Source organism: Copidosoma floridanum, unplaced genomic scaffold (genome assembly GCF_036245765.1).
Source record: "Copidosoma floridanum isolate Cflo_tuat_1 unplaced genomic scaffold, Cflo_Japanese_pri ptg000013l, whole genome shotgun sequence".
Taxonomy (NCBI): Eukaryota; Metazoa; Arthropoda; class Insecta; order Hymenoptera; family Encyrtidae; genus Copidosoma; species Copidosoma floridanum.
In genome coordinates this window covers 34,810,885-34,835,637 of record NW_028321890.1, presented here as the reverse complement: position 1 = coordinate 34,835,637, position 24,753 = coordinate 34,810,885, and positions in this window count along the sequence as shown.

Genomic DNA, 24,753 nt, shown 5'->3' with positions numbered 1-24,753 from the left:
AAGGCGTGCTCGCACAAAAAGTACACTCGCTCGTGTGTACCTAAGTGGCGCCCTTACGTGCCGCGCTACTGCAACAGCGGGGCGTCGTCACGGTTTTTGCGCGTATATGTACACACACATACACTTGCAGTCAAGGGGGGGGGAGGGTGGCGCCCACTTCCAGGGCGATCCCCATCTCTTCTTTTACGCGCGGGGCTAAAGAGCGACCCGACTCGGAGGATATAATGACAGGCCGGCAGCAGAGGCGCCCCATGGTTGTGTCCCTGTGAACCCCCCCGTAATGGGCTCTCTGTGTGTGTACGTGTCACAAACGAGTATATGATACACGGGCTATCGCGAAAGACATGCGGAAGCTGTAGTTCTTTTAATCATCGCACGCCCCGACGAGTTGCTTATTTTATTCAAGAAAAAAAAAAAAAAAAAAAAAAAAAAGGGTAAAAACTACCATAAACTGTTGTGCTGAAAAAAAAGGCAGTATAGAGATACAATTTGCCAGCAAGTGGCTACACTTGATACAAAAAAAAGTCGTCTTTTTTTTTTTTTTTTTTTTTGTTCCTCCGGGAGCTTTCGATCCGACTGCAAATTAAAAGCGAGCGCTGCGTTGGGTATATGCTATGTCCGACGATGGGGGCCCAATTTGTACGGGCTCCGGTGAATTTCCCTTCAATTAGTCCCGGCGATATATATCGGCTACTTGAAACAATGCCGGTGTATATATGGCAGCCATCGCCCTGTCTCGCCCATATACAACAGTATACAGATACACAGTGTTATGTATAACTGTAGTGCATCTACTTGACAAATTTAATTTTTTCATCTAATCCTGCCATCCATGTATGCATACGGTGATTGAAAATGAAAAATTTTCCTCCTTTTGATTGCAGAATGTGGCCGGAACAACTCAGCCTAACGATGGCCAATGCCGTAGCAGCGACGGACACTTAGCCAAACAACAAATCGGCCCTACGGTATACCAGCTATACGGTGAGTACACTTGCACACTTGAAAGCACATCGTATTGAAATATAAGCGCACGCTCGTGGCTGGAAATGATCTCTTTTACGTGTTTGTAATATACACGCGGTGGGCCGGGGCAGCGGAAAAAGGGACGAGATTTACCGTATAGTACGTGGTACAAAGCGCACAGAACGCCCCTTTCGGATTTTCAAAGTCTCGTTTGTTACGCGGCCCCGACAACTGGCGTGTGTATACATATCAACACTGTGCCCTATCGTTGCCCTCGAGATCTCCGACTGGAAAAAAAAAAAAAGAAAAGAAAAAGTTTCCCATTGATAATCGTTTACGTTGAATTTCGCAAGGGCCAACCAATGGTCGGCGGTTGAGAGGGTTATTGCGTCGCACTTGTTCTTCTTTCCCACATACGGCGCCGCTGATAAGACGCTGCGAAAGGCCAGAGTAGGAGAGGGTGCCTCGTTAACAACGGGGGTTTCCCAGAGGGAGCGGTTGAAAAAGGGCTCGGTCAACTCGGCCGGACTTTGTTGGGTGTGCGGCAAAGTCGCGACTGATGCTAATGGGTCTCCGCGCGGTGGTGCCCTTCCGGTTGTTTCGAACTTTGCTGGAATTGAGAGGTTGCGTGGGACAATTAAGTACACCGGGCGATTCCTCCCTTATACGCTTTGCCGACTCGTACGGTACACGTACCTTGTGTAGATGCTTTGGAATTCCCTACTCCACACATCATACATGTATAAGATATACGTACGTACACGTAGAGAAACTGTACATGGGCGGAGTTGTTTTTATTTAATCTTGAAAAATTGTTTGAAAAATCAAAGTTTTCGAGCGGTCAAAGGTCACGCAATATGATGCCTCTTTGCCCGAACGTCACAACCGTCCCACTTATAGACGTGTATACGTGTACACCCACACCGAGTAACGAGCTCCGGAAACGAGGAAATTGAACGGCCAAACGTCCTCCGCGCCCTCGACGCGTGAGATTCACAGTTGGCTTCGCAAACTTAACGAAGGTACAATTTGGGCGTCTACGAGGGGAAAAAATGTATCAACCTTCCCGAGTCTACGTCCCTGTGTATAAGGTGCGCTCGAAAAGTCACTGCACGGGGTGAATAAATACATACACACGATTCGCCCCCCCCTGGTTGGACCAGCGGTACGGACGGATTATCAGCATCGGGAGGGGTCCTCTTTTCAATATTAGTTATTATACGTACGCGAGTGTGCTTTTTTTTTCTCTTTCGACGATTCCGTGCGCAACGGCGAGTGGGGCGCACACCCATGTACATTTTATAAAGTAATGGGCCCCGCTTTTGGCGTTTAACTTTTTGTTTTAACAATCGGATTACGACGCGCGCGGGCAAATCCGCGAAATTTCCGAGGGCGAGAGAATAAGCCCCCGGGGCTCGTTCGCCATGTAAAGCGGCTTATCGAGCTTTTACCATCGGTCCACGCTTTCTGAAATAACGCGGGCGCAGGTGGTGAGCCTCGAGCCCCCCTCCCCCCCGCCGCTGACGCTTCGGCCGAATTATAATATTTCCCTTTTCGTTTCTTTCTCGAATCAACAACCCCGTAAAAGCTGCGCTCTTTGTTTTTTTTCTCCCCTTCACTTTTTTTCATTGCACGCGGGGAATAATTCAATAATCGGTGGGAGAGTGTCACGCTCCGCGCGAGATATCGAGAGACGCGGGTGTACTATTTGTCAAAGGACATGGGAAACGGAAGAACAGGGGGTACGAGCATCAGATACGCGGATATTTATGTATACGGTACGTACCGCTAATAGCTTTGCGAAGACTCGGTTATTACTTGCTCGTTAAACCAAAATCCCGCGTCGTTAAGCTCTTCTTCCTCTTTCCTTGCCTGTACTGTTCCCTTTTCTTTTTTTTTTTTTCCTTCTATAGCAAAGGGAAACTTTTCCCTCTCGCGTCCTAATTCATATTTGATACTCCTCCACCTCCGACTCTCGGACACGTGTTTTCTATATACGTCTCCCCCCGACGTTTACAGCTGACACGCGACTGAATCTTTTTCTTTCTTTTCCCCTCCCATCCCGCGTGGCAATCGCGTCGCTCCATCTCAGATCCCGCATCCTCGCCCTTCTCATTTTCCACTCCCTCCCGATGCTATACGTACATACGTACATGCACTTTCAAACTTTCCCCGCTTTCGCACTGCTCCATCGCCTTAGTTTTTCTTACTTTTCCGCCCTTTATCTTCCGACGCTTCTCCCAGCGGCGCTTGGATTTCGCTGGAGCTGTTCGTCTCTAGCTTACCTACCACCCCCACCTCGTCCGTCTTTAGCGTCGTCTTTGCGCTCCCGCGAGCGAGGTAAGGCCGAGTTCCGGGACACTTAAAGGATTTACGGGTTCGAGAACTCGAAACCGCTCCTCCTTACACCCTCGCCGGGGAGAGTTCGGCCTCTTTTTTACCCCACTCCCCTTCCAGTGGACGTATATATACGCAGAGAGAAGGAGGGGGGGGGTCGAAACTAATTGCGAGCATGCCTCCGTCGCTCGAGCGACTCGGACTCACGATGCTGGCTTCGTGTGTATTCGCGTAGGTGTGTACCGAGAGCCGGACACATTTCCCCGTGGTTGCCGTTGTTTTGCCCCCTTTCTTTCCGCGCTCGACTTTTCTCTTTTCGGGGCTGAGGGGGAGGCCCGAGCTATACAGACGTACCACATATACCTGTATACGTCACGGGGAACGAGCAAAGTTTAGCGCGGGGCTTCGATTTAGGATTCTGCTTTTGTGCCGGACTATTGAGCTTTTCCTTCCCTTCCCCTTAAGGGTTTTTTTTTTTCTTCCTTTCTTTTTTTCCATACTTTGTGGCGTGGCGTTTTTTCCTCTTGTCTCGAGCTTTTCTGAAATCAAAAACAAAACATCTCTTTTCTGCATCTGTGCTGGTGAAAAACGTTTTTTCAATCGTAAACAGAAAAATCAATGCCAAGAGGAGGAGGGACTCGCGTAAAACGCGTAAAGGGGCCGGAAGCGATTACGGTCCCGCAAAGTCGAGCTTGCGAGGGAAAAAATTGAAGGTAGATAAAGTCGAAGCTGTTGCTCTATACGTATATACGTACACGAGGAGCGGTACAGGGTTGTGCGTGTATATGTACATGCGCGTCAACTCTGCGAGATATATGGGTCAACGTAAGCTGGATTTGCCGAGGTGCTTTTCGTCTCTCTCGCCCCAACCGAGGCCTATACGCAGCCACGGCTTGAAAACTAGAGCGGCAAATACATTTTTTTTTCTCCCTCTCTGCCCGTATAGTTCCTCCTCCTTTTGACCTTTCCGATCTCTACTATTTTTTTTTTTTTTTTTTTTTTTTTTTTTTTTTTTCCAAGCTTCGTGGCTGCAGTCGCCGGAGACCATTTTCCACCCCCCCCCGCTCTCTTCCTTCCGTTCTCGCTTGCCCTTTGCCGTCCGTGTGTTGCTGCCCTCGCCACACGCTCGGGAATTACGTAAATTGGAATTGCGCTCGGGCGTGCAAAAAATAAGCGCTCCCTCCTTCCCCTTCTCTGCGTTGTATGGGAGAAAAAAAAAAGGTATAGGCGAGCGAGGAGTCTTTCGACGATTGACGTGGGACGGCTTTGGTGGTCTCCACCCCCCCTTGCGCCATTATTTTTCGCTCGTTTCGGTCTGCGCCCCCGTGTTGTTAGCAACGCTTCCCACCTCTTTCCTCCTCCTTTTTTTTCTCTCTTTCTTCTGTAACGACGCATTTTCGAAATTGCTCTCTTTTTTTTTTCTTTCCACTCTCAGACCTCACGCGATAGTCGTTGCTTCGGCGAGGGGGATATAATTCTAATTTCGAACGGAGCCAATCATCGTGTATGTACACGCGATCGATGGTACGTATCATCTTATTTTTACAATAAAGTGGCCGAAGAATAACATTCACTGTGTATGACACGTGCGCCCCCGTATAGAGCGGGATACAGCGAGGGCAACGGGGCAGAGTACCATCGACGATAATGAGGAGGGAAAATAGAGGAGTCCATATCGATGGGGTTTTTACAGGAAGAGACGAGGATCGGTCGGGAGAAGAGCAGCACGAGGATGAAAAGAAATAAGCGTGTACTATGTGCGTATAAGGTATACCTACTCGAGACGCTATTATCTATTTTTAGCCTTGTAGGTACACGCGGGGCTTTCCGTGCACACGAAATTCTCGGGTAATACATCTTCCCGCGTCACGTGCATCCTCACACGTAGGTATACCTGTTCACGCGTTTTTTCTCCCGAATTTAATGGTCCTACAATGTGTAACACGCGGCGGGGCTGTATCTTTTTTTTCAGTGTTGGGATCATGCAGAGAAGAAGTCTCAAGTGTCCAGTACTTACCAGCATCGGGTAAGAAAAACCAAGTCTTTTCTTCTTCTTGTTGTTGTTAAGAAAAAAAGTCAAACAGAACGAGATCAAAGTGTTGTCGTATCAAAAAATTGTGCAGCGAGGCTAGGGATGTATGCAGAGCCGATCACTCCTTTTTTTCTTATAAACGTATTTATATATTTTATGTGCGTGCGTGTGACTTACTGTGTCTCCCAGAGTAGAAAACAAGGCATATATATATATATGTACACGCACGCGTATGCAAGGAAGAAAAAAAGAAAGGGCAAAGGGAAGAATATAAAGAGATGCGAACTGGGAAGCAAAGCGGGATGTTCAACCGGTGGCTCCCCAAGCCCATAACGACCTTCCTCCTCCTGTAGTCATGGTAACTTTTGATTGTACCTTCCGTATACCCGTCGTCGTCGTCTGGTTTAAAGGTAACCGATAGAAGTCGCAGCCGAGCACGTAAGGGCACACAAAAGTCCATTTCAAAGGAGAACAGAGTCGTAGAGGGGAGAGGGAAGAAACTGATATTGTCGCGGATGAAGGGCTCGGTTGGGGAGGGATATCGCGGAATGCCGGCACGCGTCCGGCTCCCGTGACAAAGGACACCCACGTCTCAATGCGCGTGCGGTTTCTTTTTCATTTTTTTTTTTTTTTTTTTTTTTTGCTCGCTTTTACGTCCAGCTGTACCCTCTTTCTCCGAGTGTGCGTATGGAAGGGCACACGTGCGCGAGTTTCGGGCCGGCAATGAATGTTCGACGAGTTACGTCCATTGTGGCCGGTGAATGGGTTCGGCAAATCGTGAAGCCCAGAGGCTCTCCCCCCCTTTTTTGTCCTGCTTTTTCTCTCTTTACTCGCGAATAATTCGACCCACAACGCGATTGTTTTTCTCCTTTGTGCTGCGCGTATATGGACGAGTTTTGCGTTTTAGAGAAATCGCTCGATAATACATCACGTGCACAGGATAATTAATAACCCGATTAGCCGAGCTGTGGTACACAAGACAAAGGGATACGCGCGTACAAGATTTTACTTTGGATTTAGCTCGATGGTTGAATCGTTTTTTGTTTTTGTTTTTTTCATAGAGAACGCGATACTTTGAAGACAAAAAAACAAAGGCAGCAGCAGAGGAAAGGAAGAACAAAAGAAAGGTACGAGCAATCGTCCCCCCGCTCACCGGGCCCTCCCTTTTTTCTTATAATCGAACCGGGGGACAAAGTTTTCAACGTCCGAGTATACGGAGGTGCACGCGACCGCTGCCCGGATTAAGCTCTGCTCGGCGACACTATGTACGCGGGCTTTTTCTCTCTTTATCACCCTTTATACGGTGTGCGCGGGTATAAAACGACGACGGGGAAAAAATGCTGATGAAAAAACTCCGCGTAAAAGAAGAGGATGTGTATAAGTTACGCGGTAGTCGACCTCGTAAAAATACTTCGATGGTACCGCACCGCGGAGGAAGATTCCCCCAGCGATGGTTGTTACTTTTTTTTTTTTTCTCTTCTTACGAGACTTTTTGCTACGTTATACGGGATGACGTGCACTCGAGTACCAAAGACAAGATGGGATGATTGAGAGGCTCGCGTGCAGCGCTATGAACAAGCTTCGCGTTTGACGATAAGCCCTGCAACTTTCATGACTGTTGTGAACTGGTCGGATCACGAGTTTCGTGTATAATATTGTGTAATTTATATATAAGTATGTACGCGACTAGCGCGTGGGTGGGTTTGATGTAAAGCTCGACGTTACACGAGCTGCCGGTTTGCAAAGGGAATTCGTGAACACAGGCTAAGTAGATAAAACGAAAAACGGTCAGACGGGATCGTTCCGTCCCTTTTGACGTGTAAATTCTCTTTTCGTGCAACATTCATCGAGTTGTCTTTGAAAAAGAAAAAAAAAAAAAAAAAAAAAGGATGCGCCCTGCAAAGCTCGTGCATAATCCACGTTTCGCGGATTTTCTTTTTTCAATGCTGCCTTTGACGAGTCGCCCGAGTCTTGATAATTCCACGCTAATCCACGGAGTTCGAAACGACGCAAAGATAATCGATGATCAACCGTCGAAAGTACAGGCATACAATGAATTAGTAATAATTAAGACAAACGATGAAATTAGCGTCAATAACACCTGATCAAGTGAGAAAGGTGTGACTAGAATACAATACAATATACTTCACCATATATATCAGCTTGTAAATCAATGTACGAATCACTCGGCGATTTTGTCCCGTACCTATACGAGAAATCGGGCTGCGCTTGTTGGGATGGATTTTTTGTCGAAAAAAAAAAAAAAAAAAAAAAAAAAAAAAAAAAAAAAAGAGATGGATAGATTCAATGTAAAAACCGGGAAAAATAATTTCGCGAGCGCGCGTCGCGCGACAATGCAAAGGTAATTCAATGCGAGAGCGCGCGAGCCTTATTGTCGGAAAGAGAGGGGGGGGGGGAAATAGGGCCATGGTTACGGGAAAAGAGCCTCAATGGAGTTATCGGTGTATTTCGGTCACGTATCGCGCTCGAGCTGCCGCTGATGCTGTTGTACCTGCACATGCGGCACGTGCGTCGTTCCGCGTATCTGTACGATGTACCCTCGTATGGAAAAATCTGCTTTACGTGCGACTCTTTGGCGCGTTACACGCGTGTCGATGGTTTTTTTTGGTCCTTTTATTAAAATTACATGGAGAGGCTGATGGATTAATTCGGTGTACTATTGTTGATTTTTTTTTTTTTTACTTCGTACATATGAAGCTATATTTGCGATTGACGTGCATTGGGGAAAATTGATGGTCACGCGCGGATTGACAGCGATACCGTGACGCACGGGAAAATGCCTTCAATTTGCGCGATAGGAAACAAAAATAAAATAGACGCCGAAAATTTGTCGACTCGCAGTTTTCGTGATGAAAATGGATATGTTTTCAATTAATCAAACGCCCGATGGGTAATTGTATACGTTCGTCGAAACCTTTTTAAGCCAGGCGCGATTTTTGTTTTGGTCCCGGTTGGAAAAAAAAAAAAAAAAAAAAAAATGAAATAAAATAAAAAAACTTTGAGCTCGAATTTCGAAATTGAACTAGGCTTCGCGCTGATGTAGCGCCCACTCTTTATAGAAGAAACCTTTTATGACACGTATCGTGTTACGGGGTGCTGCCGATGCGGAATAGCGAAGCGGAATTTGCAACCTCGACCGGGCCTGTGTTGCCCGGGTACCCTCGGCGACACCTCCAATAAACTTTATACGCGGATCCCACTCTCCAAGACACCGCAGGGGCCAAATATCGCGGCGACCTTGAACGTCGTCACCTCTCGCGACGACTTTAAGACTGGCAGCGTTCGAAGGCCGATATCGGTGGTATCGGCCTCGGTGACCCTGAGTCCGGCGTCGCCTGCTATCCCAGCAGGATCCGGACACTCAGCACCAAGCACTGCACCGGAGACAGCTCAAGCCACCACGACAACAATCGCAGGAACGGGAACACTTCAGAGGACGCGTCTCACGTCCACCAAAACAGAATTCGTTTCTCGCGGGGAAATTGCTTCTCGCAAACCCCAACAAAACTCGCTTCACACGCGTTCGCTGGCCCAAGCTAATTTAATCTCCTTTTCGGCTTTTTCTTCCTTTTTCCTCTTTCCCTATCGGCCCTAGCCTACCGATGATCTCTCGACGGTATCTCACCGTCACAATCGATGAAAGGGGAAAGAGGCGTTCAGGGAATGAGAGCCGATTTATTAAACTTTTCAGTGGGAATCGAGCGATGAGTGAAAAAAAAAAAAAAAAATGAAGGAAGAGAGAGATACATTGTACTCATCCCTCATTTACTCCCTTGCACGTGAAATGCTTAGGGCGAATCGGTGCAAAAAGAAATGGACGAGTGATATGGGAAAAATTGAAAACGAAGCTCCGTATCGGTACATGCAGCAACGATTGCGTACCCAAAGTTCTTCTTTTATTTGTTCGCCCTCGGGGGAAGGAAGGCTCGTGCGTATATCGAAATTTGAGTGGCTAGCGCTGCGAAGGAAAGGAGAAAGGTAAACGAGAGAAATAATTGTGAAATGTGCATTTTTTTTCCCTACAACGACGAGATCGTTTCGATCGCCGATGGCTAAACTGGTGAAATATGTGTATGTTGTTGCGTTTGTATCATATCACTCAAAAATCGCTGTTTACTTATTGTTTCAGGACGGAACAATGAGCTCTTTTGTCAAAATTACAGTAAATGGTGTTTCGACGTTTTATACACTGTATGCTTGATTTGTGCGAAATTACATTTTGATGTTACATTGTTAACGTGTCCTACCCCTGTCATGAAAGCTTGATTAATAACGTGAAAAATGTGTACATACAAGTCAACACGTGCAATTATCAGTCAAGTGCAATCATTATTAAATCAAATTATTACAGCCGTGAAAGTCAATCAGAATCAAATAATGAACCGAGTGCGTTAAAAAATAATGATCTATGCGAGTATTTTACTAGCCCATTGTATTCTAATATTTGAAAAATCAATAAATATACGACTAGCTAAAATGTATAAAAAAGTAGAAGCTTTTGAGGTTGAAGTTTTTTTACTTTTAGGATATAATTTGATTGTATTAAATAAGAATGTTATCCCTAAAAAATAGAACAAATGAAAAAAATACTACACCAAAAGTTGCATTCATCAGAGATCCATAAACTCGTGAAATTGAAAACAGTTAGTTTGTGGTATGGAAAGAAAGCTGCGTATTAAAAATTTTAAGTTGCAAAAATTAAGTGCCCTTCGTACAAAGAAAAAAAGTAAAATCCTCCCTCGTACAGCCCCTAAGGCGATGACCGCAAATATCGGCTATATCGACAAAAGGATTAATTAGCATTAATTAACGTGAGCTGCTATCGTCGCGTGCCTCCGCAGAGGTAATTATAACTGTAAGCTTCTCTCACAATCACCCCCCCCCCCCACAATGTTCGTGGGACCGGATTGAAATTTCCGATTCGAGTTATTGCACGGGAGAAAGACACACCCCGCAAGTCTACAGAACTTCTGTATGTACACACATACACACGTGTACTAGTGTTTTGTATACTATACTGGTGTGGAGCAGCACCCGCATCACAACTGTGGGGAGCGGTGTGGGAGGGGGTGTACAGTAGAGGGATGACGCCTCGCCACCAGCCCGCTCCCGAATTTATCTCGACGTTCTCTTCGTAGCCCGGAAACATATTATCTTTGCACGCGGACACGCTTTATGTTTTTCGCGCTCGCTTCGCTTTTTTATTTTTTTTATTTATTTTCCTTCTCTCGCGTTCCCCTATCTTTTTGTTGTTCCTCCGAGGCGCAGAAAAAAATGCCGCGCGTACGTAATTGCTCAAGCGGACAACAACAACAACAACAACAAATGGCCGAGAAATTCCTTTTTTCTCCACTTCCCTATCGTGTGCCCGAGTTTCTCCGGAATTTTTCGAAATATCCTGCGTGCGCACCCCTCGCAGGATTTATTAACGATGCGTGTGCATAACGCGACACGTGCGTTGCTCTTGTACGAGAATTTAAAAAGTTGCTCTCGAGCCAAGCTCTTTCAGTACTTGCTAATGAGTAAATTCAACGACATGATAAAAATTATCAGTTGTATCATTCAACTTTATAGGGTAACTAAACAACTATACGTACGGTAAGCCACTTTAAAACTTCAACAAAAAATGTGGGGGATAAAAAAAATCAGATTGTACATAAAAAAGTTACGGAAAGAAATACGAAGGAACAGGAATTGCCGCGCTACCAACGTGAACTGACGAAATTCTGACGTTTGGGAATTTTTTACCGCTGGCACCCTTTAAAAATTATTTTAACAACTGTGATAAAAGTTACCCTCATGAATGGCCAAAATCATTGTGCACAGTGACAGATAATCCCAGATAACAGAATTTTTCCCAGTTTACAGTGTACGCTTCATTTTTATCAGAGTATAGCTACTAAAAACTAAAAAAAAAATATATATGACCAATTTTGACGAACACTACCTCTGCACCTTGATAAAATAAGCAAAAAAGCGAATTGATATAAAAGCGTGGTACGGCATAATTCAAAGTTGAAACCAAGGGCCGTATCAAAGATTACGCTGCGTAATTATTTTCCAGAGCCACGCATACACACATATAGGAAAGTCATCCGGTGCGCGTATGCATAATGGCACACGCCCGGTACATACGGCACCGGCCCGAATTTTATCTCCCCCGCGAGATCCCATGAGAAGCCCCGGCGATGCTTCATAATGTCCCGACACAGCGTGAGGGTAAAATATACATCATCTTGCGCGCACATATTATATACCCATACGCGAGCACGTGCACCCGCGTGCAAAATATAGTACGTATAATGTGTATACGTGTACGTATACGAGCTCGGCTGAGATATATTGAGAGAGCAGGAGAGCAATTTCGGCGTTTCGTGCGTGTACCTATATATGCATGGGAGGTCTGACCATTTGACCGATGTATCGATTGCGCACATGTATATATTTCTCCTCTGTGCTATACCTACACCCACGTACATATGATAAACCTATACATCTCGTTTCGCCGTTTAATTTTCAGCCCGAGTTTGCTACGTTGATCAAGCACACCTCCACTATTCGATGGATCTAGTATGTTTTGGATGCATGAATCCTTCAAGAGTCTTGTTTTTTTTTTTTTTTTGTATAATGCAAGTATATGTAATTACTCGCTTCCCCTGCATTTCTCGATCTCTTAGATTCCCTAGAGGTTTTTTGGCGAAATTTCCCTTCTTTGAAATTACGGTCTTCCTTTCCGTCCAACGAGCACTCAAATTAAGTCAATAAATACATTACATTGCGAAACTCTTCATTTTTTCACCGGTTTCCAAAAGATACTTTAAAAGTCTTTGAGGAAAACGAGCCATTAAACATTGCCATTTTATCAATACATCCTGTGGGACGTTGTTGCTTATGTTATACTATCGATCTCTAAAACGGCTCATCGAGTTTCGTAAGTTATGTCTACCCGTACCTTCCTTGCTTACCACGCACAAAGAGAAAAGTCGTACCTTTACGCCAAATTTCACCTCGTGCAGCAATCATCCTCCGTAAGGTAAATGTTACACGTTTTTCGCACATATGTATGAAAAAAAAAACCTCGTGTCGGGGGCCATTTTAATCCCGACAATCTAGTTGTGACTGTGTTTCCAAAGTTGATGGGCACACTTTGGTCCACCTCGAGCACGCACTACCCTTCAATTATCGTCTCACGCATCGCGCAGCGAGAAAGCGCCAGCCGCGTGTATTTTCCATCCCCGTGCTCGGAATAAGCGTCCCTCGTGCGCTTCGTATATCCTTCCTCTTGCTCTGTCTATCCTTTTTTTTGGGGGAGAGGGGGGGCATTTCCTTTGTTGCCGGAGCCTTGGGAGACTCGCGTCGGATGAAATTTTAGATTCCCCAGAGTGCGCGCTTGGCTGCTGCTTCGTGCCCCGTGGCGTATACGCGATATGCCCCCTCCCCCCCTCCCCGTCCAAGAGAGATGTATCACGGATGGGTTATTCTCCGTCTCCTTTTTCTTCCCCGTTTCGGTCTGGCGGCTCTCTGCACGAGGGACGCGTGTACATGGACGGTGACTCGTGGGCGATACACGCTGCTGCGCGCTAGCCTCCAAAGTTTGCCAAACATGCAGTCCCACCGAGAGCTCTTTCCTTCATTTTCTTCTTCGTTTTTTTATGCTTTTGATGTATGCACGTAAGAAGGTTTGTACATATTTTTTAAGTGCCTTTTTAGTGCCTTTTGTGTATATTTTACAACCTTCGTATGGAGAAAATTGAGTGAGACAACGGATGAAAATTTTACGTTTGGAACTTGGTTAAAAGGTAATTTTTTGTTATCTCTTCCTGGCGGTGAAAACAAAAGTCGTGCACCGAGCGATAAAAGTACACGCGAACTGGGTCTATGTAAGGAAATAAGGACACAAGGACGATATTTCCCGGGACACAAGACGCAAACGTGATGCAAAGTTCAGTGTAACGACTGCGACTGAGGTATACGTATCGGCGGAAAATCCAACTTTGTAAGCTGTGTTTCTTTACATCGATCAACCATTATCCAAATGTGGCGTAACGCAGCTAGCCCCGTAATCGCGTATTCTCGGATCGCAGAATTTTTTTTCTCGATTAAACGCAAAAGCGTGGACACATCGTCCCAACCGCGTCATCATCCTTGATTTTTTTTCTCTCGCACCTCTGCTTTATTTTTAATACGTGGATCGATGGAAAAAACCACTAGCAGTGTAATTTCGAGTGTGCCAGTAGTGGAACACTGGCAATGCTAATGGCAACCAAGAGAACTCAGTTTAGCAGCTAGGATTAGGTTGCCGGCGTCCTTTTTACGAGTCGCGTTCGATACCGTATTTATGATACGCGCGAAACCAATGGGAAATGGGTCGGTAAGCCCCGACTGATCGTTAGTACTTGTATGTACCTGTCCATACGAGTATGCTGGCTGTGGAGCTCGAAATCCTATCTGGATCTATTTTGCAGTCACTCTGTCGTTGTAACTGACGTGTAATATATTTTACTAATTTTTGTAACGCGATGTACTGGAGTCATAAATAAGCATTGGTTGTAAATTTTTTAGAACAAAGTCCTTGAGGTATAGAGATTCCCAAAAAACGCTTACACCATGGGAAAAAATGGGTACTGTCCCTGTGCATAAGTCGGGCTGTACTTTTTCGGCAAATATTCGAGAGCAGCAGCGCAACAAAGCGTATATGGGAGTAGGAGAGGAATGCGTTTACTTGTACGGCAAGAGCATGACCAATCGATTTCTCCCGTTTGATTAACCAGAATACAACGGCACACACAAGTGGCGCGCACCTCGTCTATTCGTCGTCGCGTGTATGGGTACAGTTGTTTGGTACAAATCTTTCGGAAATCTGGAATTACTCGGGCGCGCACGCGTGCACCCTCGAACCCCTGTTATATTACGATACCCCCGGCGAATTTTCGAGTCCAGTGGGGCCGGGGGTACTACGGGCCCTGTAAATCAGAACGCGACGACCAGGGGGCTCGTAACTCGCTGATATCTCGAGAACCGGCGGCTTATTACGATCCCCCGGCGCGTGTATGATTCCCTCAAGTGCTGCTTTACGCGTGTACGTATTATGCACGTACAAACAGGTGTGCCGATCGCGTAAGAATTTTTTTTTTTTTTTCTTCTTCTTCTTGCTGGACCGCCAGGGACCACTTGAGAGATTTAATCGCGCGCGCGTGACTCGGCTTTTTCTTCAAGGCTGTAGCTCGCAGGTCGTCTTTTTGTTGTGATTCTTTAATTTTTTTTTCCCCTTAACTGCTTTGGAAGAAAAAAAAGTATGCTTTTACCTCTAAGACAATTGGTGTAGTCGAGTTCATGGGGTAATATTGCATCACTAAATCTTTTTATTGGTGCGGTGCCGTCCGAGGATTGGTAAAAGCTACCGAGGTTTTTCTATATAACGAGTACAAGTGGGAGCTTATTGAAAACATCGGTAATAAACGTTCGAAAAAAAAAACCAAAAAAAAACAAAAAAAAAACGGTGTATATTTCATCGATAAACCTTGCGTAAGGGAGAAAATCTAATAAAGAAGCTCGCCCGTGGCTCACAGCTGGGCTCGTATCCCGTCGTTACAGCACAAGAGTTGAGCTATTTCACGCAGTGTTTTAGGAGACCAGAGATGAGGCTTAATGAAAAGAGATTCTTTTCCTATGTCTAGTGACAGAGACGACAGTGTAAAGATATTATCATAGAGGGTAACGTTGAAAGTTCCTGTTTTAATTATTTTTGTGTTTAGGTATACGTGCACATAACAGCTATTTTTGTTTGTATTTTTCCCCGTAACTCGGTTTAGTTTAGCAGTAAATTAAAAACGCCAATGTTAACTCTTATAACTATTTATTTAAACCATTGATAGGTAATTGGCAGCTCCATTTTTAAAAAATATAGCACGAGTTTTTTAAAATTTTTTCCAATTTTGAACTTTCCTCGTTACACATTTCAATGTATTTGGTGGAACTTGGTATGTTTTCTGTGACTTTTTCTTGTAATTCTCAACATTTCAAGCAACAAATAAAAAATTGGCACCATCAATCATCCGATAGAGAGGTATTCGCAAAAAAGGGCGAAACCTTTCGACTTGGATGACTTGTTATTTATTCGTACTACTGAAAACACTCCCACGCCAATATACCTTACGATGTGATAAGTATCTGCGATCCACAATGCATGAACTGTACTGGAAACGTAATTCAATCAGTTGTACGTCCAAAGTAGCCCCTTAAACTTACATGTCCTGATGAAAAAAACAAATTAAAATAAAAATCCAAAAATACGAGTCAACTCCCGTCCGTCGAATCGACGCGTTCAATGCACCAATTAATTCGTTCTCGCCAAATGATGCTAAATCCGATCTGATCGGCAACAAAGTACACCCTCCCATCGCGATTTTTTCCATCCGATCCACATACACCTGCAATCCGTAGCCTTTTTACGCGACCCCTTTCTTCTTGCAGTGCCGTTCTTCTTCCAAGGTCACTCCAATCGAACGCGCCGGCCTGACAATACTTACTATCGATCGGAAGCGCACGTATGGCCGCGTCGCACTTATCCGCAGCACACATCCAGCCCGTGCGCGCTACTCTCATATTCCAACCCCTCGATGCAATCATCGTTAAAAGGTACTGGAAAAGCCGCTGTCGCCACGGGTACAGTGCGCTATATATACAGCCTATACTGTCGTTTCAGCGATCTCATCCCCCCCTCCCTCGAATGGAACAAGTTGCGATTCCTAGGGTCCGCGCAGGAGGGGGGGGGAACAACGGCGCCGAATCTTTTCGCGTTGCCGGGAAGGTCCACAAATATAATTTAAAATAATTAAAACTCCAGCCGGCGTAATCCGCCTCGACAAATTTAATTTCGCTAGGAACTAGGCGAGGGAGAGGTCATGTGTATACGTACACGTAGTGGAAACTCGCGTACCCCAGGACGAGTGGGTGGTCGCGCTCGAAAAATGCACGCGGGTACGCCCCTTTTTTCCACGTTACGGAGCCTGTGTTTTAAATAAAGCCCAAGTACGTGCGGTGTTGTGTATATAGCGAGAGTGGAAAGGAGGGGGGGGGGATGCAATTATTCGGCTTCGCGGGAAAAGTGAGATCGAATTGCGCTATAACAGCGAGTGTAATAAAAACCTGGGAATTTTTTTTTCTTTTTTTTTTCGGAAGCCCCGGTTAGCGTTACACCGCTTGGGTTGCGAAAGGTTTTTTTTTTTTTTTTTTCCTCAGATGATATTGTTTACCCGTGGTACAGCGAACAAGCGCGTGCACGCGTAGTGCATCTTGCGTCCTCTTTTCACAGGTAAAAGCGTTTCTTTCCGATAATTTTAATTACATCAAGATCGAGGTTTGACTTTCGTTCGAAGCGATTCCTCAAATTACTCTTCCGATTGATGTTTGCCCTCGCATCCGCTGGGAGCAATTAATGTTTTTGTTTTTTTCATCAAACACTCCACTCCATGATTGGCTTGGTAAGAAAAAAGAAATTTTGAACTCGAAAAATTAATCAGAAACCCCGTGCTCTCGAGTTACGCAATAAACACGGGCGATATGGTTCGACCATCGTGTTTTAATTAATATTCGTTCGCCGCTCCATCAGAGATTCCGTACGAATGTAATACATATAAACTCCTGGCGAACTGTATATATTTTTGCAAAGGGCTTTCGGGTAAAAATTCTCTCGAAAATAACTCTCGTACAGGTATAAAAAAAAAAAAAAAAAATATTTCTTCATCAAACGAACGAAGCGTACGTGTATTTTATTAATTAAACATTCGACGCGCAAAGTTACACACACACACACACACACACACACACACACACACACGGCCGAGTGATGAGTTATATACTGGTAAATTAAAAAAGCTGAAAAGCAAATCACGCTCGAGTATACATATTGACAAAAACCGATGCACCTTCAATCAGCGCGCACCTCCTCATTTCAGCTTTCAATTAACAGATTTCTTTCGAAAAGGAGGTCCGAGTCCTAAAAATTAATCAGTTGGCGCACACATACGCGTCTTGTGCTGCAAACACGCGCGACCCAGTATCCGGTGCACACTTAGCTAGGGCGCGTTATCAAAAGTAACGTCAAAGAGAAACAAAAGAAAAAAAAGAAAAAAAAGGTCCACTCTCCAATCATAGCGGTAAAAGTCCTCCTCGCTCTGTACATGCTACGTACCAGTGTACGCGTGTATTTTTTTTTTTTTTTTTTTTGTCAAAGCCGACTAGTCCCGCGCATCCGGAGAAGGATGGAAAATCGGGAGAAAGGGGCGCTCGGAAAAGCTCTTGTGCCGAGAAAACGGGTCGATAACGCGGGTGGTCCTCCCTCTCGCACGCACTCACATATATATATATATAACGCACACAGATGCTGCCTCGTTTCACCTCGCCTCTCCTCGTGGCCGTGCCGTGCGTATACATACATGCACTCGAGAGGGAGCTTTTATTCCCTCCCTCTTCCTTCCCCCGCGTCGCAGTTTGCGGCTGTGTATTATATAAATATATGTATACACACCTGCGACCTGACTTTTGCGTTTTCTTTCGTGCATAAATATATGTATACTCTTGCTGTTATTATAGCCCCACACGTGTGCGAGCTCGGTTTCTTTCTATCTTTTTTTTTTTTCAGTCATCGCCTCCTCACGCATTTCCGGAGTTGATCGATCAATCATCGTATCGTACGGTCGCCGTCTCGCCAAAGAGACCGAATCGCATTAGGTGTTTGATACACGTATACTTTGATGCTCGTCTATGTACCTATACGTTATAGTTCTTGCCCATGTTTTATTTTATAAATTGGGATATGCCTCCCCGAACACGGTTGATATCATCGTTTCGGGGGGTGCGACCGAGTAAGCTTACGCATAGGTACCCCTCGTGTCAAAGTAATGCCTTTTGGTTACAAATACGCGCAACTGCAAAGAGAACCGACCCGTGCTCATATATCTGGGACGATAAAATCAACGCTTTGTTGTCACGAAGAAATTACACTCAGGTAAATACAGCGAGCGAAAAAAAAAAAAAAAACGAGAAAGTAGAAATTACTGTCAACGTGCGTGGGAGAAAGGGGGGAGGTAGGAGGCATCTTCGTGTACGGATGTTCGAGAGCGAGGCAGGAAACTCGATTAACAGGTTGCCGTCGCCACCTCTATGCGCGACACCACCCTCGTCGTTGGGATAACTCGAGAGGCTAATATACTAGCCCCCTCTGTTTGAAAAACTTTTACACCAACCGACGTGGAAGGTACATATTATACAGTAGGACATGTATGAGCTTTGCATCGCGTCTCCGGTGGGCTCGTAATTTTCGTTTCCCGTAGCGTTTGAAAAATCGCGAGGGCAGGGATGGCTCTTGGGATCTAGAAGTCTGCTCCGGATGGACGCGCAGTTTTGACCCGCTCACCTCGGGGAAGCGCATCAATCTTCCTCGCTTTGACCCCCTCCCCCTCCGCAGGGACGACTCGCGTGGCAGCTTTTTCGAGAAAATGAAAACACCATTCCTCGCTGCTTTATGGAAAAAGGGTGAAATGAAAGGAATCCTCCGAGCTTCGCGCAAAAAATAAATAACAATTACTCGGGCTGCGATCCCTCGTTTGAATCAATCTCCCGGAAAATCAACGGCAGAGACCACGTGCGAAACCACTTCTGTCCATCGCGGTAACTAAAAACCAAACCGATAGTGTATAGCGAGGGGTACAGAGAGCCACCACGTTGTCGTCCCCCTCACGCCCTTTTCGTAACGCAAGCGCCGGCGCTACAGCGAAGGGAGGAAAAAAAAGAAGATGACGCTACACGCGGCTGTTTGGGTATATTTTCGGGCGTGCGCCACTGGTGGGGAGTATATATACGTATAGGGAGGCCGAGCTTAGCGCGTGGGTGGTAGCGTCGGGGAAAGAGAGAGAGAAAAAAAAAAGCTCGACTATACGCAACATATAGAACGAGTATAGTAAAGCGTAAGAGCGTGCGCGTGTGTGCCGCTCTCTGCCGCCACGGCCACGGTCTGCGCGCGCGCGCGCGCGCCCACCGATAGATGCCCGCAAGCTCGGAGTCAGTGGTATAGCGGCGGCAACAGCAGTAGCACCGAATACAGAGTGCCAGCAGTTGGGCAAGCAGCGCATAGCTCGTGCAGAGAAAGAAAGAGACAGTATAGTGGAAGAAGAGATAATAAGCCAAAGTGCTCGAGAATTAAATAGTGCGGTGGATTGGGCACGGCGAGCGGATCAACCCCCCCCCCCCCATTACCGGTCTGTTTCACGATTATTCACGCATAGTTGTTTTACCAACAACAACAACAACAACAACAAAAAACAACAATGTAAAATTGTCCGTTCACACGTATATTACAATTGTAGTACTACGCGTGTCAAAAGTGTCGCGTGTGATATCCCGCTCATTTCTTTCTCAAAGAACTAATCGTCCACCCTGTGCCGATAGTGGGTACACGTGTACAATATAGGTTGCCGGAAGCGCGTCTAGTGCAAGTTTTCGATGGTCCTCGCTGCGATTGGGACACCGATGCGCGTCCATCGGCCCGACAAACCTGCACGGCCAAGGTCCACCCCGTTGTTGCCGCTGTAATATATGCGTGCAGAGGCGAGTTGCCGGTGTATATAACACCAGCTGGTCTGTCGCTCGGTGCCTGCAGTGGTGCGTGTTCGCGTGTGGGAAGACACGTTTGGGTATATAGTCGCGGCATCGCCATGTCCCCCGGGGACTGTTCGTGAGTGGTGGCGCAAAGTGAGTATAGCGACAAGTGAAGTATACAAGAGGTGAAAACGAGACAAAGAGAGAAAAAGAATCATTGGAATTAAATTGAAAGGGATAAAAAGGGTGTGCGCGGTGGTGGTGGTGGGATCATCGACGAAAGTATGCGCTGCGGGTGGATCAGGTAGCAGCAACACGCGACAAAGACGAGGAAGTGGTGGCAGAGGACGGGACCCCCGTGTATCGTCATCTACCAGTACCATCGAGGTCGAGAGAGCCCTTTTTTGTGCAGGTGCCCGCGTTGTTTTTGCCCTTGTCTACCCGCCGCCACCCCCTGTTTTTCAATACCACGACCTTGAGCTCGGCCACTCGGGCGCGACAGGTATACAACCAGGTGGATGATTTGCCGAAGAGCCGGTTACCGCTGCCGAGTGGCCCGTTGTGCGATCGCGTGGGTGGATCGCCGTGTGCAGTAGAGGAGGAAGAAAAGAAAAGTGCGCGGTATCGGCACCCTCTGGATTTTTTTTTTTTTTTTTTTTTTTTTTTTTTTTTCCCTTTTTTTTTCCTTTTTTGATTTGCCGAGTCGTAGAGATCGGTGAATGTATACACGCGTGTACACACACGTACATGATATCGAGTGAGGAAAAGTAAGCCTGGCAGTGTGGAGTTTTTTTTTTTTTTTTTTTCCAAGTTGATTGCGAGGTGTGCGTTTGGAGCCGAGGAGCGCCGAGGAGGCCCGACACGCAGGAAACATTACTGCTCCACGGGAAAATGAGGAGATCCTTTACCTTCTTCACATCAAGGTACGTCTTTTTCTCTCTGTTGCATATACGGTCAAAAAGTTGGCACGGAATGGCCACTAGAGGAGAAGAGGGAGTTTTTTTTTTAAGAGGCCGTCGTCGATGTGTTTTATTGTACCGAAAACTGTCCCTTTACGGTCTCTCTCGAAAGAGACGCGACAGCAACAAGTACACGGTGGCTACATGTGCCTCGTGGCCCCGAGATTGAATGGAACGTGATAAAGTTAACAACCTGTTACCCCCACCGCCGAGCCTTGATACATGTACAAACCCACACTTGTGTGTGTATACGGTAATGGCGCGCAAATCGTTCCGGGTTGCATTACTCATTCATCGCGTTGAAAAATTCAGTCTCTTGGCGCTCGCGCGTGGTATACAACGTTTCATTATCCGTGCAAGTGGAATTAATTTCTTCCACGCGACGAAAAAAAAAAAAAAAAAAAAAAAAAACAAGTTGATGTGTATGCACTCATTCCTTCTTGGGTGGTGTGAGCACCTCGAGTGGAGTTTTGATTCCTAAGTAGAGCTTTCGCTGTAGCAGACGTCAAACTATCGTAATGGCTGAATTTTAATACGTTTTTATTTATTTATTTTTTATCACGCAACGTAAAAAAAAAAAAAAAACACGTGCATACGTCTCGCGGGTTTTCGGGGCTCTTGTATATTCGAAGCTATGAAAAATGTAAGAGAACCTGTCGGAGTACATATCTTCCACTCGTCGAAACGAACTTGCGACAACGGAGAACTGCTTTCGTGCATCTTTTGCCGGATAACAGTGGCCCGTGGAGAAGTTTCTCGCAAACTCGTCGGGGACAAATTTATGGAAATTTCATGGAAAAGTCCTAGGGTTCATCGTAGCTTGCGGGTGAAACGGGCGCGTATGAAAGTGCAATGAGACGACGACGAGGAAGGTGTCGGCACTTTGGCAACCGGCAAAAGTACATTACACAAACTGGCGACAGCTGTATAAGCGTGGCAAGAGGTGTACGATATTACGGTCAGGCTTTGCGTGCACGCGGCTTCGTTTCGGAGATGAGAGGAGGAATTCAAGGAGCTGGAGGGGGATTAATTGCTTCGCCTCCGATCGCGTGAGCCCGATAAAAGTGTTGTACACGTGTTTAATTAAACGCGCCCCTCGTGCACGCGAGCGCGCGCCCATGTGTAATTGCGTGTTTTATCGCTCCCCCAGTTTTTTTTTCTTTATTTCCCCCCCCCCCCCACCCCACCCCACTTGGTCCATGAATTATTTTTCACGTCGAATGCTTACCTCAGACAAGTGCCCGATTGTTGAAGCATTTTTTAAAAAATCCAATCACTTTCCAAGAGGCATACTCGAGTAAAGATTTTAAAAGCCGTTCGGCGTATCTTACATGTGTACGTTGTACCTACACCGGAAAGAGAGACCGAAAGCTCGAAGCTCGAGTAACGAGACCATCGCCGCGCGGACAATCCATCCAATAGGCGATCGCTCTCTCTCTCCTTCGCGCGTTTCAAAATAAGTTGAAACTCTGCTTGCGTCCGCAATCCTAGCGAAAGCTCGTTTCAACCCCCTCTGCTGGCCTCTTTCGATAGTGACATCACGTGGGCGTCCTGCATACCTATACGAGGGATGTACAGGGAGGAGGCCACTGGCGCTGCTCGTGCTTTTAATTTTCAGCACCTATATCCTTCCTCCCTCCTTCTCTGCTCGAGCCAAGAATTTTTATGGTTTTTGGCAAGGACCATTTTTATCCCCATGTTTTTTATCTTTTTTTTGGTGGTTAGGACGCGTGTTTTTTGCCATAGGTATTTCCAAGAGCTTGACGATTTTTTAAAAGCAATGTCCGAGCAATTATCACGGGGGCCGTGATCGATAAAAGTTAACAACGTCGATGGGTCCTTTGCTCCCGCGGGAGCTTCATCGTCGGGGAAAGAGAAAAATCGTGTCCGGCTTTCAATTAAAACTTTTATTTCCAACGCCGAGGCGTCGTACAGAGATACACAAGTATGTAGTTATACAGTCGGTGAAGAGTGAAATTAAACGACATCGGCGCAAAGGAAAAGGTCATCTCTTTTAAGAGGCCTTGTATAATACACAACGTTGGCTATTAAAGAAAACAAGTTGACAAAGTATAAAGGTAAGAAGAAGAAGAAAAAACGATTCAAGCGGACATGGCTGCCAGGGTGTCGTCGCCGTCGGGAGACGAGAGCTTGAACTCGAGCTCGTGGACCATGCGGGAGACCTGGGCCTTGACGGCGGCCTGCACGTGCTGCGGAAAGTTCTGGACGGTCAGGCCGATGCTGTCGAAGAAGAGCCTCGTCGAGCAGCAATCCTCGGGCTCGGGGAGTAATTTGCTGGCGACCCCGACGTCCCTACACTGGCGCGCGACGGACCCACGACGCGAGCTACCGCTCACCGAGTTGTTGGGCTGCAACGTGTTTCGGGGTGTCTCCAGGGTCAACGCGCGCAACTTGTCATCCGCCGGGAGGGTCATCTCCAGAAACCTACGGACAAATGGGTGGTTTATTAACATCTTTTTTTCTCTCCCCCCCCCCCTGCCCAACCGAGTTTCCCGCCGTGGCTTTACTAATTGAACTTGATTGCGGGACGAGCGATTCTCAGCTCATTTGAATGACATTACGAATGCGTAATTTAATTAAGGTCCCACGCCCTTCGTTTTCTGTTTTTTTTTTTGGGGGGGGGGGATGGTAAAACTTTTGGTTGTCCACGTGTGGGCGCCAAACTCACTTCCTCAGTTTGTTGGTCTGGTCGGCGTCGTCGAGCACGACAGCGGTGGAGTCAGGATGAGCCTGACACTGGCGGCGATCGCTACTGTCGCTGACGTTGTCCTCGGCCGTTGCCTCCTCCCCTTCGGTCTCCTCCTCTGGCTGTTGCTTCTCCTCCTCCTCCTCCTCCGTCTCGGGAGCGGCTCGTTTCTGTCTCGGCCGTGGTTTCCGCTGCTGAGTCGATTCAACCTCTGCTACTGTCGACGACGCGCTGGCGATGCTCCCGAGACTGACGTCCTGCTCGTTGATCGTCGACAAGTTCTTGCACGACGCCTGCCGCGGCTGGAGCTTCGGTGAGCCGCAGACGCTGCTCGCGCAGCTGTTGTCCGTGCTGTCCCTTTTAGATGTGAATGATCATTAGCACCGTACCCCATTGAGGTTAGAATCGATTATTTTATATACACTCACACGGTGGACGCGGCGGCGGAGATCGTCTCGTCGGTCGCCGAGTGAAGGGCCCGCGAGCGTCGCGTATCCCGTCGCTCGACCGAGCCTTCCTTGTCGAGGGCTCTCTTGGCCTCCCTGTGCTGACGGACTTTGGCGAAGGCCTTCTTCAAAGTGCTGGCTATGGACAAAAAAAGCGTCGGGTACACTCGCGATTAAAAAAGAAAGAAAAAAAAAAGAAAAAAAAAAAAAAAACCTGTGCAGTGGTGCTGGGCAGTGATGTCCTCCACGTTGCAGGATTGCCGCTTGCGTCCCTTGGCGAAGACAGAGGTGAGGTGTTGGTAGAGCTTGTCATCGCCCTTGATCACGTCGATCATCTTTGCTTCGTCCTTCCTCTCGGCGGTGGCGATCTCGGGGACCGGTGTGTTGGTCGGCGATTTCGGCATTTTTGGTCCTTGAAGCGGGCCAACGATCATACAACCAAAGGTGCGATTCGGGTAAACTCTAGTGAACGAGGTATATGCGTGCGCGACTGTGCAGAGCCAACCTACGACTGAACGACGGTGTATCTGCAGCGGAGCGGTGTAGCCGGGGCGACGGGACAAACGAGCATCTCACCGGGCGTTGCTCTTTTTTTTTTTTTTTTTTTTTGCAGATACAGTACTTATACGTATGGTATATGGCTAGTCACTTTTGTTTTTTGATGAAATATATATACTTACAGTTGTG